Genomic DNA, 15,413 nt, shown 5'->3' with positions numbered 1-15,413 from the left:
GCGTACGAGCCTAAAGTCTTCCCACGCTATTTTCACATCTCGAGCTCTCTCAGCCTTAGATAGGCACCCCAGGCCGAACTTAGTGCCCGTCCTGTAATTGTATACATTTGTTTTATTGCGACGGGTTACGCGAAAAAGTCTCGTAAAAAAGTTCCTGCCAACTATCAAGCGAATGCGTGTGCGTCTATAGGTATATATCAGTTCCGTGCGTGTTTTTGCCCTTTTGCCATTTTCATTCCTCCCTAGCTTCACTCCCAGTAGACATGTACCTATAGGTACTATACATTTTCGGTACGGGCTGGTGAGCAGCATGCCTCTCGTAAAAGTCATGCTATTTTTCTCATCTCTCCCTCCTCAACCATATACATAGTCACTGTTTGGTGAATCAATAAAACGTGCCATTCGAGAAGGCAAATTTTTACGAATTTCTTATTATTCTCGACGCTTAAGCGGTATAGAATTTTCTGGCACAGAATACATTTGAAAATAATTAAGAATGACACGCCGCCATCTTGAATTATTGTGCAAGAGTTTCTTTACAAAATATATTCACGGTCACTTATCCTATGGAAGTATTCTAAAAATAGTTGGATAACGGTTGAATTATATATTATAAATTTATTTTCTACTTTTATTTAATAATTTATTTACAATATATGTCTGCTACCCTTATGTGTTACCTCTGAGCTTTAACGATAGCGGATTTCCTATTAACCCAAACGTTTTTTCAGACTGTCAATTACACGTGGCGAAATATTTTGTGGATGCCATGTACGAATGAAGAGAGTCAGGGGCCTTCTGTTATATAGTATCGGGGTACTTCCTTGTCCTCTGGGTACACTATGAGAAAAAGACTCTGAGCAGGAAGCACAATTCTCTCCTCCCCCTCGGGGACAGGGGATGGGCGTCCTTTTTGACTTTAACTGTTTATTTTCTTTTACTTTCTTTTTTTCGTCCCTTTTATTTTCTCTCGCACTACGGGGAATTCCAGGAAATTTTGTAGAAAATATTGATCAATTTTCATCATCTACTTTCTACCCTACCATTTTTCTGTCCCAATGTTAACCAGTCCTTTTGTTCTTGCGCAATGATAAAAGCTCTCCCACAGATACTCTGTTAAATTTCAGAGACAAGAAGAGAAGATCCCGATAATTCCTGTCGGCGTCATATATTTTTATCGCTTCTTGGTGTCCTGTTCGCGCTGGTTCTGTAACAGTGGGGAGGGGGCAGGGTGAGCGCCCAAACGCGAACGAGCCTACAGTGAAATAGGATTTTATCGTGCATAAATTTTATTGCGATCAAATCGAACGATCCCTTCTCCAAAACCTTCGCTGCCACGACTGCCTCTTACTCCACTCGTGCGTGGGATTTAATCCCGAAAAACAAAGGGCATCAATTTTCACGATCCTCTCCCGTGATGTTTTACGGCCTCTCACGCCCGGAAACACGTATCTACACGAAACTTTCCCGTGATACTGTCTTACTGCCTTAGTGCCTTGCTAGCAATCACCACCTTGCCAGTGTCAGTGGAATTGATTCACGATCAGAAAAACGAAAGAAAAAAAAAAAGAATTAATGCAATTTTTCAATGATCCTATTTCCATGAGTAGCTTTGACGGTCTTAAATCAATCCTTAACCGGTCATCTGAGACTTTTCCAATACGTATCTACGTATAGTAGCAAAGTCTCTCAGACGCTACACGACCAATTAAAGGTTAATTCCTATGCTTGCTAGTATCTACAGCATTATGTTGCGAATTAGAGTTTGGCGGTTCTGCAAGATCACACGTCTGTTTTAATAAAGGTACAGGTTGTTGTGAAGTCGAACTTTAGTCCATCTGCCGAGTTTCCACTCGGCGTTCTGGCTAATCCTCCCCCTCGCCGCGGTTCTTCGTCTTTATCGTCCCTTTAAACCCAGCAAGAGAATCAGCTTAGTATGCAGCCTGTATAAGGAGGCTTTTAAGAAAGAGATGGAAGGAAACAAGAAAGGAGCTTCGTCATGGGAAATCAGAGTATTACTGGTGTGTGCCAAACTTGCGCATTTCTTATCCCAACTCAAAGATACAGATCTATGCATATGCAAAACAACGAACGAATTCCTGGTTATGACCTATTTCTTAAATTTTACACAATATGCATATATAAAAGCGCATATGTCTCTTCGCTTTTGTCTGTATCCTTATTGCTGTTCTATTTTTGTCATTTGAATCTCCACCATCCGCTTCTCATGATTTTGCATTTAGAATCTCATCACCTACTCCAGTCGCAATATACGCCTGTGATATAATGTCAAGTGGCATTATGAAATTTCGTCTCTATTACAAATACCAACTATTAATATTTAATTCGAGCTAACTTTACGTAATAATCATGAGTCGTCAGTTTCGAGTGTCTAAAACTTTGTTCCGCCTAGTATCTGCCATTAAGTTACGTCATGGTGAGTAGAATAGTTCCGGTAGCGAAAACCCGCGGTCCTTCAAAGTTAAGCTGTTTATATTTATCCCAGCTCGCTCCAGCTACTTGCTGGATGCTGGATGCCGGATGAGATGTGGTTCTTGCGTTGGAGAAATGGAGACTGAGGGGCTGAGATTTTCTTAACCCCACAATTCTCACTCCCACGACTATTACCCGACTTCTCAACGTTCGCTATGTTGTATGCATGATGGGGGGACCGGGGACCACTATTACTGTATCGTCGTATTATACGTATACGTATGTAGCTCGCCCTTATACCGACGGACCTGCCGTCTACCACTGCTTTGAGACTCTGGCAAACTTTCCACTTAAAGCTTTTTATCCCGTTGCAATTTTTAGTATTTGTCGCGCTCTCGTATATTACGTGACTGCTGGCTTACGCGTTGATGATTTTTACCTCCTTTTCTTACTCGTAACATTGTTTCTCTTTTTACTGTACATAAAGTAATAAAGTGAAATTTCTTATATTTTGTTAACACATATTTTTCGACTCTACTTAATGAATGCAATCTATGCTCAGCCGCGGGTTGTACGATTTTATGCAAGTTTTAATGAGTTTGGCACGCAATATGACCTTTTAAAAAAAAATAGAAACAATATTAACAATTAATAACCCAAAGCGCCAGGCATTTTATCTTGGCAGTCATTGATAATGAAAAATTAATTAAGCATATGGTTTTTTTGTATAAAATAAAATCCACTGACTATTCAACCTGACGTAATTTCCGATAGTTAATTTCTATGGCAAAACTTTACAATACCCAGACCAATAGCGCGCTTTACTAGCTTTTTTGTGAAAATCACGAGCCTCATTGCGATTTCTCCCTTAACTGCTGAACAACTGCACGGCGCTTTCGAACAATTAATCCTCATCCAAGCAGCAGCTAGTAAAATCATACTTTATTCCGAGATATCTATTCCTCGTTTGAGAAATTGATCAAAATTTATCTGTCGTGAAAATTTCGATGCAGTCCATTATTTTTAATGATAAACCCGTATATGTTCTTGAATGTACCGTATATAACATGGACAGAAAGGTGTACATTTGCTGCACGAAATTCTATCTTAAACGAATTAACCGGTAAAAATGTGTGGAAGTATTCTAAAAAAAAAAAAAAAAAAAAAACTTCAATTGAAAATTTTCATTTTACCAATCGAAATGTCCAACATTTATTTTGCACCAAATGGTTAAAGACTCGTTATCTAGATTTATGCATTTAATATCGCTGCATTGATGCTAATGGCTGCATTTTACATGCGTATTCAGTTTTGAAAATGGGGGTAGTAGTAGCATTGCCATCATGGCGGTACAAGTAACGATACTACGGGGTGGGGTCATCGGCACAGGTTTGGCACGACTGCAGTGCGATACTAGTAGTGAAATACTGTATATAACCAGCCCCATGTGTGTTTGCTGGAGCTTGAAGAATAATGTACATAGAGAACCGTAGAGGCGTTAATGAGATTTAAAAATAATGGTGATTACCTGCATTACTCAACCGTTGCGCTTCTGGTTTGCCATGAGGGTTGTTGTCCGACCAACCCACACTCATTCCCCACTGAACCCATAACACCAACCCCCGCCGACCCCTTGATCCTACATGATCTGTCTCTCTCGCGTGGCACGACATTTTTTTTTGTCAACCTCACTGTCCCCGTTTGTTTGTTTATTTGCTTTTCACGCTTTTTTTGGTCTACTTTGCTTTTGCCAGCTTGCTCCTGGCCACTAATGCAACCGACGACGAAATGAAATTACACACTGGGCAAAATAATGCCGCGCGCGAAAGAAAACTCATTATACCTCCATTATAATCATCGCTTCTTACTTTCAGAGTTATCGTGGCAATGCGAAACGACTGGAACTGGACCGTAATCAGTTCCGGTTGTTTTACGTTTCCGCATTTCCTTATTTTTCATTGATCAGCTCGTGAAAGACTGTACTGTAAGCATTGTAAATTATTCCATTTCGTGACTGTTTTTATCATTTTTTTTTTTTAATTTTTCTTGTGAGTTAACTTTGTTCTGCTTTTCCTTTCTGCAATTTTTCATTTTACTCAAGGGGAATGTGTAACTTGGTCAATTGTGCTCTGTTGGAGCAAAAGAAAAATTATAATATCACCTCAGTTTTCCTTTAGTTTTTTTTTCTCGTAAATTTAACTCGGCGCTATAAACTAGATCAGAAAATAATATGCAAAAGTGCATGAATTGCATAAAGAGATGTGCAATGAATATTCTCATGTATGTACTCAATGAAATTTGCAGTTATGTTTGCTTCTAAATGGTCGTTGCTCCAACTGTGAGCGTCATACTTTAAGAGCTCTACATCTCTGAAGTCCTGCTGGCTAATTAAAAACTTTTGTTAATCATCCAATCATTATTTTATAATGCATTTATGTATGTGTGCATTGATACTGACATCTGATTCCTTGAGGGGAGACTGTTGAATATTTTATAACCGTGAATTTTTTATCATCAATTTCTCTTTTCTTTCGCAGATTATTGAGAACTTGATAAAATGTAACTACGCAGAGGTTCATTGTGACCGATTGCTAAGAATAGAAGTTATGATGTTTTAAGTTATTATTTTTAGAGGTCTCAAAATATCTTCCAACAAATTGACCGATCTGCTTTTTTTTTTTTTGAAGCTTTAAATTGAAGAAAGACCAGACTACAATGTTATGTATAGCCAATAATATTGGTAAACTAGTTTTTCGCGTAGAACTCGAAATTGATTTTTTTTTTAAATCGTCCAAAACTCAATAGTCTTACCCTTAAATGACTTCTTGCTACAGCGAACTATTACGGAGAACATCTGTGCGATAAAATTAAAAAGAGTGTTTATTAGGAAATGTTCTATATATCGACATCCATGATCTTTTCGAGCTCTGGCTGTAATTAAAAAAAGCAACGGTTAACCAGTTGTCTGGCAATGACTCTGATAAATTTCTATCAAAATTACGACTTCGGATTCAAAGTCGGCAATACTAAAAACGATTGTGAACGTAGTTAAACTGATTTTTGAAGCGTAATCGATTTTACCAGTTTTGATATGGAAAACGGTTCAAAGGCTTACCAGTCAACCGATTAATAAACATTTGACAGAGGTGTCCTAGGGTCGAGTAAATATCAGTCCTGGGAATCAATGGATAGTCACATATGTTTCTGCAATCGCATCCGCACGAAGCACAATTGTTATGAAACTTGTTTTCATACGCTAGTTATAAAATACCGAAAAAGGGAAAAAACTGGCTTCTACAAATTGAAAGTAGCTTCGAATTAAAACAAAAATATAGAATATAATGTTATTCGAACCACTTGGTCAAATTCAAATTTGAAAACCGACCCGTCGACTAAATACTCGCTTATTGCATTTCGATGATATATGTATGCACGTTCCTGGCCCACTGGCCCATCCTGGTGAGCCATATATCCTAGGGACAATACTTGGCTAGCCTGCTGGCGTTATTATGCTCATAATTCATAGGCGGATGGTTATGTTGGTAAAGGTGTTGCAAGAGGGCAGTTTTGGGTGCAAAGATAGACCCTTAAAATATAATTACGTCACGTACAGAATGCATTTGATTTTAACGTGCAAATACCATAAAAAAAAAATCCTTTTCTACATCTCGATACGTAATACAAATTTTAAAAAAATGTTGAAATATTTTTTTTTTGTATTTTATATTTAAAGAGTCTGTCACTCCTCGAAACTCGTGTTACCTTGTATTCCGTAAGGGTTGCAAATTGAGCTGTGACTAAGGGTTGGTCCAGAACCGCCACGATTCGTACACCGAAATAACATAATACAGGGATGCCAATGTAACAAGATTGGACGACAGGCTGTAGTACTCCACCCAGTGCTGGAAGTGGAATGGTTGGCTTCATGGGGTTGCGAATCGGGTTGGGAATAGGGGATGGCTAGGAACCGTTTTATGCATACCGAATGCATATCAGCCCATTCTGATGCATCACATGCATGGACAATTGATTTATAGCCGAAATAAAACATCCTCCTTTTTGATAAATAAAATACAAAAAATATACCAATGCATAAAAACACTTGCATAGATATATACGACTTCTCAAACGCAAATGTAAGTTTGTAGAAATATGGATATATCATTCAACCTTTACCTAACGCTTATCATATCCCAATATATCTTCAAGTATAAATCGATATTTCGAATTTATCAACTTTTTCTTCTTCAAATATTCATATCCTCTCGTATCCACTTAATAATACTAAAAGACGTTATTTTCTGTTTCAGGTACGTACATACTCACGTAGACCAACCTGACGCTCTTTTCACTCATTAAGAATTTACAGAGAGAAAAAAAATCGAAACAATTTGCGTAAGTACAAAACATTAGTGTTTTTAAAAATGTTCAGTAAATCCGCACTGCTGTTTTTTGACATTTTCGAATATACTCTAGCCACGGGATGGGAGGTTCTGTCTGTTCAAAGAGATTATTACTACTAGCAACAACAGTAGTAGCTGGTCCTGCCGAGTCAAAGATTCGCCCACTTACAAAGATACGCCGATCGAGTCCTTTCAATTAATGGGATCCCAGTTTGCAGGAGACTTGGTATGGTTGGATGGATGGTCGTTCTCATAGGTGGAGATCGATGCCAGGAGTAAAGACGAAAGAGGGTCGATAGAGAAAAGGCGAAAGGTTTCAGATGCGACAGAGAGTTAGGGCAAATACCGAATTTCTATATATCGTATGTACATGTGGTAACGTATTTTCTTAACTCGACATCGGTAACGTATATCCGAGAGCTAACCTACGTCACCATCGGCCGTCCACCCTTAGTCCATGCATCGGCATCCCAGGGCGCCAGCCAATTCTTATTTCACCGGGAACTGACCAGCCGGTATGTCCTGGAAGTTGAGGTGGAACAGTCTTAACTCCGTCAAAATTGAAAACTCCGACCTGTCGATTTTTGGGGTCGCGTAAAATCAGCAAACGGGATTCACGAACGGGAACGAACGGTTACGGATATACACAGTCGCTCAGGCTGCTGGGTTTAGATAGAGAGGGTCGGAGTTAGCGTAAGATAAAACAGTGCGGAATACAGAGAGCAAATGATCGTGAACGTAACAGAATGAATCGAAGCTATAAAATCTAAATCCCTCCATTAATTAATAATAAAATTAAAATTGGAAATCCTTACCGGAGCTGATTCAGCTAATCCTTGCAGACAAAGAACTGTATCCAGAAGACACTCAGGTGTGCACTGCGCTAAAGCACAACACTGCACCTCCGAAGCACACGCACAAAATCGATAAAACTTTTTGGATATTGCGAGAGCAGCGCGAGAACCTTCTATACCCTATAGGAAACACAGTGAGAACAACTGTCAACAGATAACACGGGAGCACGAGCGACCTCGAGGCACCTCGATCAGTGTCCCAAGGCAGACTGCTTTAAGAATAGTCAAATTCGAGAACTAATCATTCTGATTGGTCGAGATACTTGCAGTCGGTAACTATCATCCATCCCTCGAGTCGTCCCTTTAAACTAAATCGAGAACGATTCTTAGCAAATCGGTACGTCACAAATCGGAGATCCTCCATGGTCCCTTCCCCAGAGCATCGGGCGACAGCTGGACACAACCATAACTCGGGTCAGGGGGTTCCTCCCCTGCCATTAAGCGTAACAAAATTATCTTCGCCCGCCCTGCGGCCTTTAGCCACTTTTCAGCGGAGCGCCGGTATCTCACCTGGACCTCAGCCGGTCCATGGAGACGTCTCCGTTGGGTCTATCTTCTGCCGGGCGACTCGATACGTCGAGACAATCTGTCCATGGCAGATTCGAGCACCTCGGCCTTAGCTAAACAATGACAGATCTTTCGAGAGCACTTTCGTAACTGTACGAATCAATCCGAGAGCGCAGCTTCTGAACAGAGTGGCCACTCGAAGGGAACCGTAAAGCGAGAACGTTATCTGAATCGGTAGCTGAAGTCGCCTTGTGACCGTGAGTCGAAAAATCACGTCACAATGTATATACGCGGGGATAGCTGAAGCTCCATGGTGTATGGAGCAAGTTCAAGTCAGGCGGCTGAGAAGGGATGGCTGCTTTCGCTGGGTAGGTGGGGGATAGCGATTGTAACGTATATTAAAATTCCAATATCCAGACTTCGGATAACTTCTATCGTATATCACGGAAACGCCGTCTCTAACCTCTGGACGTCCTTGTCGAGAGGGTACCGTTATGCTCCTGGCGTAATAGGCATCTCTTCGTATTCTTGCTACCCTTGGAGAATTTCCTATTACGATATCTTGAAGAATTTTTTTAATTTTTTTCATCACCACTCTTTCAATTGCGTTTCGAAAAATCGTTTCGAGTTTCATCAAATTTATACTTGCACGTAAAACTATAATATTTGATTAATCTAGCTCTCCTTTATTTTCGAGACGCTACTTCTTTACGTAAAACTTCAATTTCACATTTCCAAACAAAAATGGATAAATGGATGAATTCAGACTGTCGAGAGAAATAGGACAGTTTCTGTCTCTAAAGGGTGCCAATGGTTTTCGTGAACTTTTATTGTCAACATTTCCTTCTCCCTGTATTACTCTTCCCTTGTGACAGCCCCCTATTGTCTAAGTGAGTAGACGTCCAAGTAAATGTCAGACTCTTTACTTAATACTGTCAACTACCCTTCTCACCTCTTGTACACCAACAAAAATTGAAGTTCTTTCGGGGTTGACAAGTACGTTGCGAAATTGTTTCATCCCCTTATTGTGACATGATTTTATTCCATCGTTCATGGTTAATCGAATAGAACTGTAGTCAGAATATTTCTCCTTCAAAATAAATTTTATTAAAATTCTGTACATTTAAGCATTCGAATGCCTTGCAATTAATTATCTCATTCTGACGAACAGCTGAACAAGACAATATGACATCCAAGTATAATAGGTTAACGAGAAGGTATGCGCAAACTGGTCGAATTCTTCAAAATAAATATTCATTTAGAATCCCTATTAATCTTTTAAAGATCCAACAGCATTCCGTTATACAATGGTAAGTGGTACTGTCGAGTTAGGTAATACTTATAGGTTCAAGATGGTCGCGAACGCAATTTCTTTAAGGTCTGTACCGATTCTGAGAAACTCGATGGAATTAAGGAGCGGTTCCACAACGGCGTTCTGGGCTACAGGTCCGCCACTATTCCCATTTCGGACAAAAGATCCAAGAGATAGCAAGATCTTTCTTCTCTCCCTTCCGCATTCGAATCTTCTCGCAACCTACATTCAGCAGCGTACGACTGAAGTGTGAGTGAACATAGATTGAAAGTAAGACAGAGACACTCTGTCCGTGAGCGCGTATGCACGAGAGAGAAAGAAGAATCTTTTCACGTAGGAGTGTCCCGCCGTCGATAGATTTATCGTAGTTTTCTTGCTGTTCCTGAAGTTCCCCCTTACTTTTCCTTTGCGGTTATCTGCAATCTATACGAGCGTAGCTGGAACCTGTTTGGGGGGGAGGGGGGGGGGTTTGTAGGTTGTAGGTTGCGGATAGAAAGTCGGACTCCGAATATGGACTCACCCTTAAAGTCGTAGCAGTATAACTGTAGTGGGTCTTGGCGCACGTAAACTCCCTATTACGGAAATACTCGAACCTCCGTAACACAGACCTATGTATCTATCTACCCATCCATCTATCCTCGTGCCCACCTTCCAAATCCGTAAGATTATTCTTGCGCAAACAGATCTGTAGAATTGACAACTTGCAGCTTCCCGCGAGCATTGCCACACCAACACCCCACGCGAACCACCCCTCTTCGACATCCGAGCAATTTTTTTCCCTCCTTTTTCGGTGCCTCTTACTAACCTTAATATTTTTGTGTGCCACCGCACGTAGGTAGGCACTGATTTATTAGGAAACTTCGTGAACTCCATCCCTTAAATACATCAACCCCTGTGTGTGTAGTTATCGTGCAATGGTAACCGGAAACTCAAGGGATGATCAAATTCATGTAATTTTTACATGCTCACCTGTATGTTACTTTGGCGTATTGAATTTTTTGTAGAGCCGTGCATTTTTCATTAAATTTTTTTTTACACCCTCTAGATTCATGCGTATAACAGTTACGCACTAGTTACGTGTCGGGTGTCGGAATTTAGCTAGTTGGTACATGCGTATGTAATTCAGCCTAATAGTGATTTAATATTTGCTAAATGTACTGACGTCTCTGAGTGTACGTTAACGTCGCGTAGACGCGTCGCGACGCGACGCGTCCTCGACGTTAATACTGATTTAACATTTGGCAAATGCACCATAGCGAAAGCTCCCACTATGTGCCTACTTACGTGGTGAATCCATGTATACGATTCACGGTATCTCCACGTGTGCACATGTGGATACATACGCACACGTATGAGTTTGACACACCCTTACTCGTAGCTCTCCGTGGCTAATTCGCGTAAATCGCTGATTATTGCGAATTAGTGGCGCGACTGTCATTGCTAATTGTCGATCGATCCCTGCGACTATTCAGGTCTGGACCTATTGCATAATACCTTGAAGAATAATTACATACAGCTGCAGTTGGCTACTTTGAATTGCGTTCATAAATTATAATAAATTGTTATTAAACAAAGGACCAACGTAAAAACCTAGACAGTCAATTTTTTTTTTTGTAATTTTAATGACTAAAGTTTTAAAGATTTTCCAAATAAATAAACACTTATCAAAATATCGACAAATATAACGGAATACTTGGCTCTTCTCTATATGTGGCATATGCATAGCTGTGCATTAAGTGCATATACACATTTTTCCTACTTTTCTCTTTTATTTTGCTCAACTCCACATCAGCCAGGATTGTACGGAGTCACACCTGCATTACGTGTGCGCACCCATATTCTCCCTTACGCAAATAGTGGACTATCAGGCCTGCAAATGCACTCGGCCTCGTGTCTCTTTGTCCTTGTACATTCCGACGAGGACCTTTTATGCTGTAATCACACTGTTGTTTTCTTTCTAACCAAACCTAACAATACTACTTTGCTTGGTGTCTCTCATCTTCATTTAGCTTCCACCTCGTTCAGTGCCTCCTGTATGTGCCAGTGCACTCTGCGCATTTGTCTCGTTCTACTCGGTTATCTCTCTCCTTTTCTCTTGGCAATTAACGTTTTCGTTCTGCATCCGCCTGTGCTTAATTGCTCGTGTCAAGTGTACCAACCTGAAAAAAAACACGAGGCATAACTTACAATCAAAGGGCTAAGAGATTAGAAGACCTTCCTTTTTTTATTCATTCGAAGTCAACAGGTACTTATTTTCAGATCCATTTACGAATCCTTCGCCCAGCTAATAAAGATAGCCAGAGCGCAAAAGATCCAAATATAAGATTGAAGAGTCTAATTGAAATATTGAAATCAGACTCAGAGTAGATTATACGTAACTCTTTGAGCTAAGTTAAACGCAATGACCACTGAACACTATACAATGTCCTTGGATTTTTTCTCATACCATATTTTCCTTGTGTTGGCAATAACAAGATTGTCCGAAACTAAATCATTCTGCCTTCAGCTTGCGGACGCTTCCTAATTACTCGCGCCAAATTACGAAATAATTGCCAGCGGATGTCACGATTCGCGTACCGGAAACACGATGCAAGAAGCAACGTAGGAAGCGTCTGTCTTAGCCGGAACGTATATACATTGCTTAGGCGTTTCCCAACATCATACCGCTAGTAGCGATGGCAGTACATAACACTGACATCAGCATTGCTGTATCTCCGGTAGCGCACCTAGCGCCTGTGTTAAGGACAATAGTAGCAATAGGTAGTAGTAACAGCGGCAACAGTTCAGACAGCGTTTAATCAAGTGAGCATTGCAGCCGAGCTGCGTGGTTGTTCCTTGAGATGGATTAAAATCTTCCTCTATATGCAACTCGTTAAATGCAACAATATAATCATGCGCGTATGCGCATAAAATGCACCAGTGCATACGACAGGAGTAATAAAAACAAACACATTTTCCAACGCGTATGTACACTTCTCCGTTATGGGCCGAGAAAAGTAAATAAAATCTTCGAGAAAAGGAAAAACAAAAGTTCGCAACGATACAGACAAGGGAGTGAAGTGATGACCGTAACAAAAAATTTTGATGATATCCAAAGTCGACCCTGAGGGTCTTATGAGAATGAAAATTTTGATGAAAATTGAAGGAGGCAAAGGAAATATGCATGACCTTAAATTTGGGCAGTTTTCGAGAAAAAAGTAGTAGAACGGGTGGGATGAAAGAAACGTAAAGAGGGTAGGCTGTAAGGAAAGCTTAGGATTTCGAGGAGGCACGCACAGATTCGATTCCTCTGGCAAGATGGTGCGGAGTAGGCAGCCAGCTACTCCCAAGTTAGCAGCCAGCAGCCCGGCTCAATCAGACCCTTGTTAACTCCAGCTGCTGTTACTGCGGATATTGAAGTATTGATTTTGTTCCTCTCCGCCTGGAAAGTTTATGCTGCTATATTACGGATTTCATGCCTTCTCTAGTTAGCTATACATACACCATTCTCATTCCCATTCCTTTTCTCATTTTCATCCTCACTGTCGTGCTCATTCGGATGTCAGTTTTTATTCGCTGCGTCTACGTCTACCTCCTGACTACGCTGACTGTCATCTTATCTTACTATTGTTATAATTAGCATTTTGATTTCGTTGTATCTCTCTTTTCTTATCTCCAGGTATTACTGTTCGACTTGGTTTATATACGTTTGTCAATAGTTTCTTCTTTCTGTATGCATTCGTCATTCATAGACGGCTTGTCAGATGCGCTAGTGTTAGTTGCTCTTTAATTGGCATATCAGCAATCTTTAATTAACGGGAATTTTGTGATGTTTTTTTCTTTTTAGTTTCTGTTCTTACTTTATTATGGAATTACGTCGTCGTGGATTCGTATTATTCTTCGGCTGGGTTCGATCCACGACTTTCAATTGTTATTTTAGGTTGTGACGTTTACTTGCCTGCTAGATCTTTTTGTATTGACTGAATATTGAAATTGGACGAATATGATAATTATTAGGCTGGAGAGTTTATGGGAACACTTGCGGACACGTATATATCGATAAAGAGATGTGTGTAAGGATAATTCAATACTTTTGGAATTTGAAAATTTGAAATTTCTAAAAATCTGTATTTCATTGCAAATCAAAGTGGGTTATTTTCTTATTCTTTCTTTGGGGTTAATTTTTTACACAGTTACATAAATAACACACTCGTAAGTGTGTAAGAAGTGGCTACCATAGAAAGGATAGGGAATAACACACTTGGATTCGCATGGTATACGTGGTTATTCAGGACTAATGTATGACTTGAAGATGGTTCTGTTCATTCGATATTAATTCCCGTACTAGATCGATTGTCGGGTAATCTGATAGTCCTGATTAACTGGGTATAAATTTTATTAGAATTTCCATTTTGGGAAAATATACATGAAACATTATTATTGATTGTTTCTGACATTATTTCGAATAACTTATTATTGCGTCATTAGATACAAATGTTATTATACCCTTTTTTGTTTTAATTAATTATATATAATATTAAAGCATCCCTGTACAACAAAAATTGTACTTATAATTTCTGTTCCCATGAACTGGAATTGTGTATCGCGATAAAAAAAATTTTTTTTTAATATACTCATTCACAAGTTTAACGCGTGTGTTAACTTATACATAATTAATCATTAAATATGTTTATCATTTTTGATTCGACACTTCAATTTTTTTAGTCTCTTGTATATCATATAATAACATATAATTATGTCGAGCCGAAATAGCTCAGTTGGGAGAGCGTTAGACTGAAGATCTAAATGTCCCCGGTTCAATCCCGGGTTTCGGCAAGTGGAAGTTTCTTTTTTTTTCCGTTTTAAAACTTCATTTAAACAAAAACTTCATATAATAGAAGATACCAACTATTTCTCTTTTTATTTTATTAAAGGTATTATTAGCTAAATGCAAACTGAAAAAAGGAACTTCTGAAAACATACCGTAGGCGATATTTCAGATTACGAAAACAGTATGGCCAGTTGCAATGATATTCCATTTCGTTGCTGGTTATATTAAATATTCTACTTCCTTCTAGTTTGCATATTTGTATATGGTAGGTGCATTTTCCAACATACGTCTATATCTAGATGTGAACGTATACTTTATCAGGGTCAAGCGTATGAGCACGTATGCTATATTCGTTGAACTAGTTCCTATATATATACACATATTTATGTAAGAGCGCGTAACACTGATATGGGAAAATATCGTTTGGTATAATTTACTCGTAAACTACAGCCGCGTAATCATAGTATCGATGCCATAACGAGAGGAATAATACGATGTCGGCTGTCGATAGAATATTGAAAATTTCATTTTTGGCCCAGTAAAATAAAAACTTATTACACTTTCCGTCTATTCAGCGCCCTGAAATTAATAATTATATTAGTAGTCAAAGTATCGATAAATTGATTGTTATAATATTTCATGCTAGATTGATTTCAACTCACTGCGTTGTGTCTTTCCTCATTCTTATACAAACGTAATACCGCACCTGCATATCGTCCCGTAAAACTTGATCATAAATTTATAATATTTCAAAGATAAATATTCATACTGTGTCGCGGGAATTATACGGAATCGTAAAGTTGCGGCAATTAGATAATTATCGTAAATTTATGACTTATGATAACAGATATTGTACAGATCGATATATTCATTTTCCAAATGCTCTTCTGGGTTGGTGCCAATCAATTGAAAGTTATTTATTGCAATCAAAAGTGTTGAATTATTATAGGGTATAACATATATTTTTTAAATATATTATTATGATAAAAATTTAAATCGAACTCGAAGTATATTACTTAAAGTTTAAATACAAGTTGTTTCAAAAATGTTATAGTTTCAAAAAAAATTCTTAAGTGACCCAACTTAATATATCG

General features: G+C 39.0%; 1 protein-coding gene and 1 non-coding gene across 3 annotated transcripts in view; both read left to right on the top strand.

The window, feature by feature from the left end:
- Positions 1–15,413, top strand: part of LOC107270933 (E3 ubiquitin-protein ligase MIB1) — a 292,845-nt gene that overhangs the window by 103,177 nt on the left and 174,255 nt on the right. The window lies entirely within an intron of this gene.
- On the top strand, positions 14,252–14,324 carry Trnaf-gaa. Its single transcript has one exon. It is a non-coding gene; the product is annotated as a tRNA-Phe (tRNA).

This window comes from Cephus cinctus, unplaced genomic scaffold (genome assembly GCF_000341935.2).
Source record: "Cephus cinctus unplaced genomic scaffold, Ccin1 Ccin1_scaffold0857, whole genome shotgun sequence".
Taxonomy (NCBI): domain Eukaryota; kingdom Metazoa; phylum Arthropoda; class Insecta; order Hymenoptera; family Cephidae; genus Cephus; species Cephus cinctus.
The sequence above is the reverse complement of the archived record's forward strand: the minus strand, read 5'-3'. Positions and strand labels throughout refer to the sequence as shown.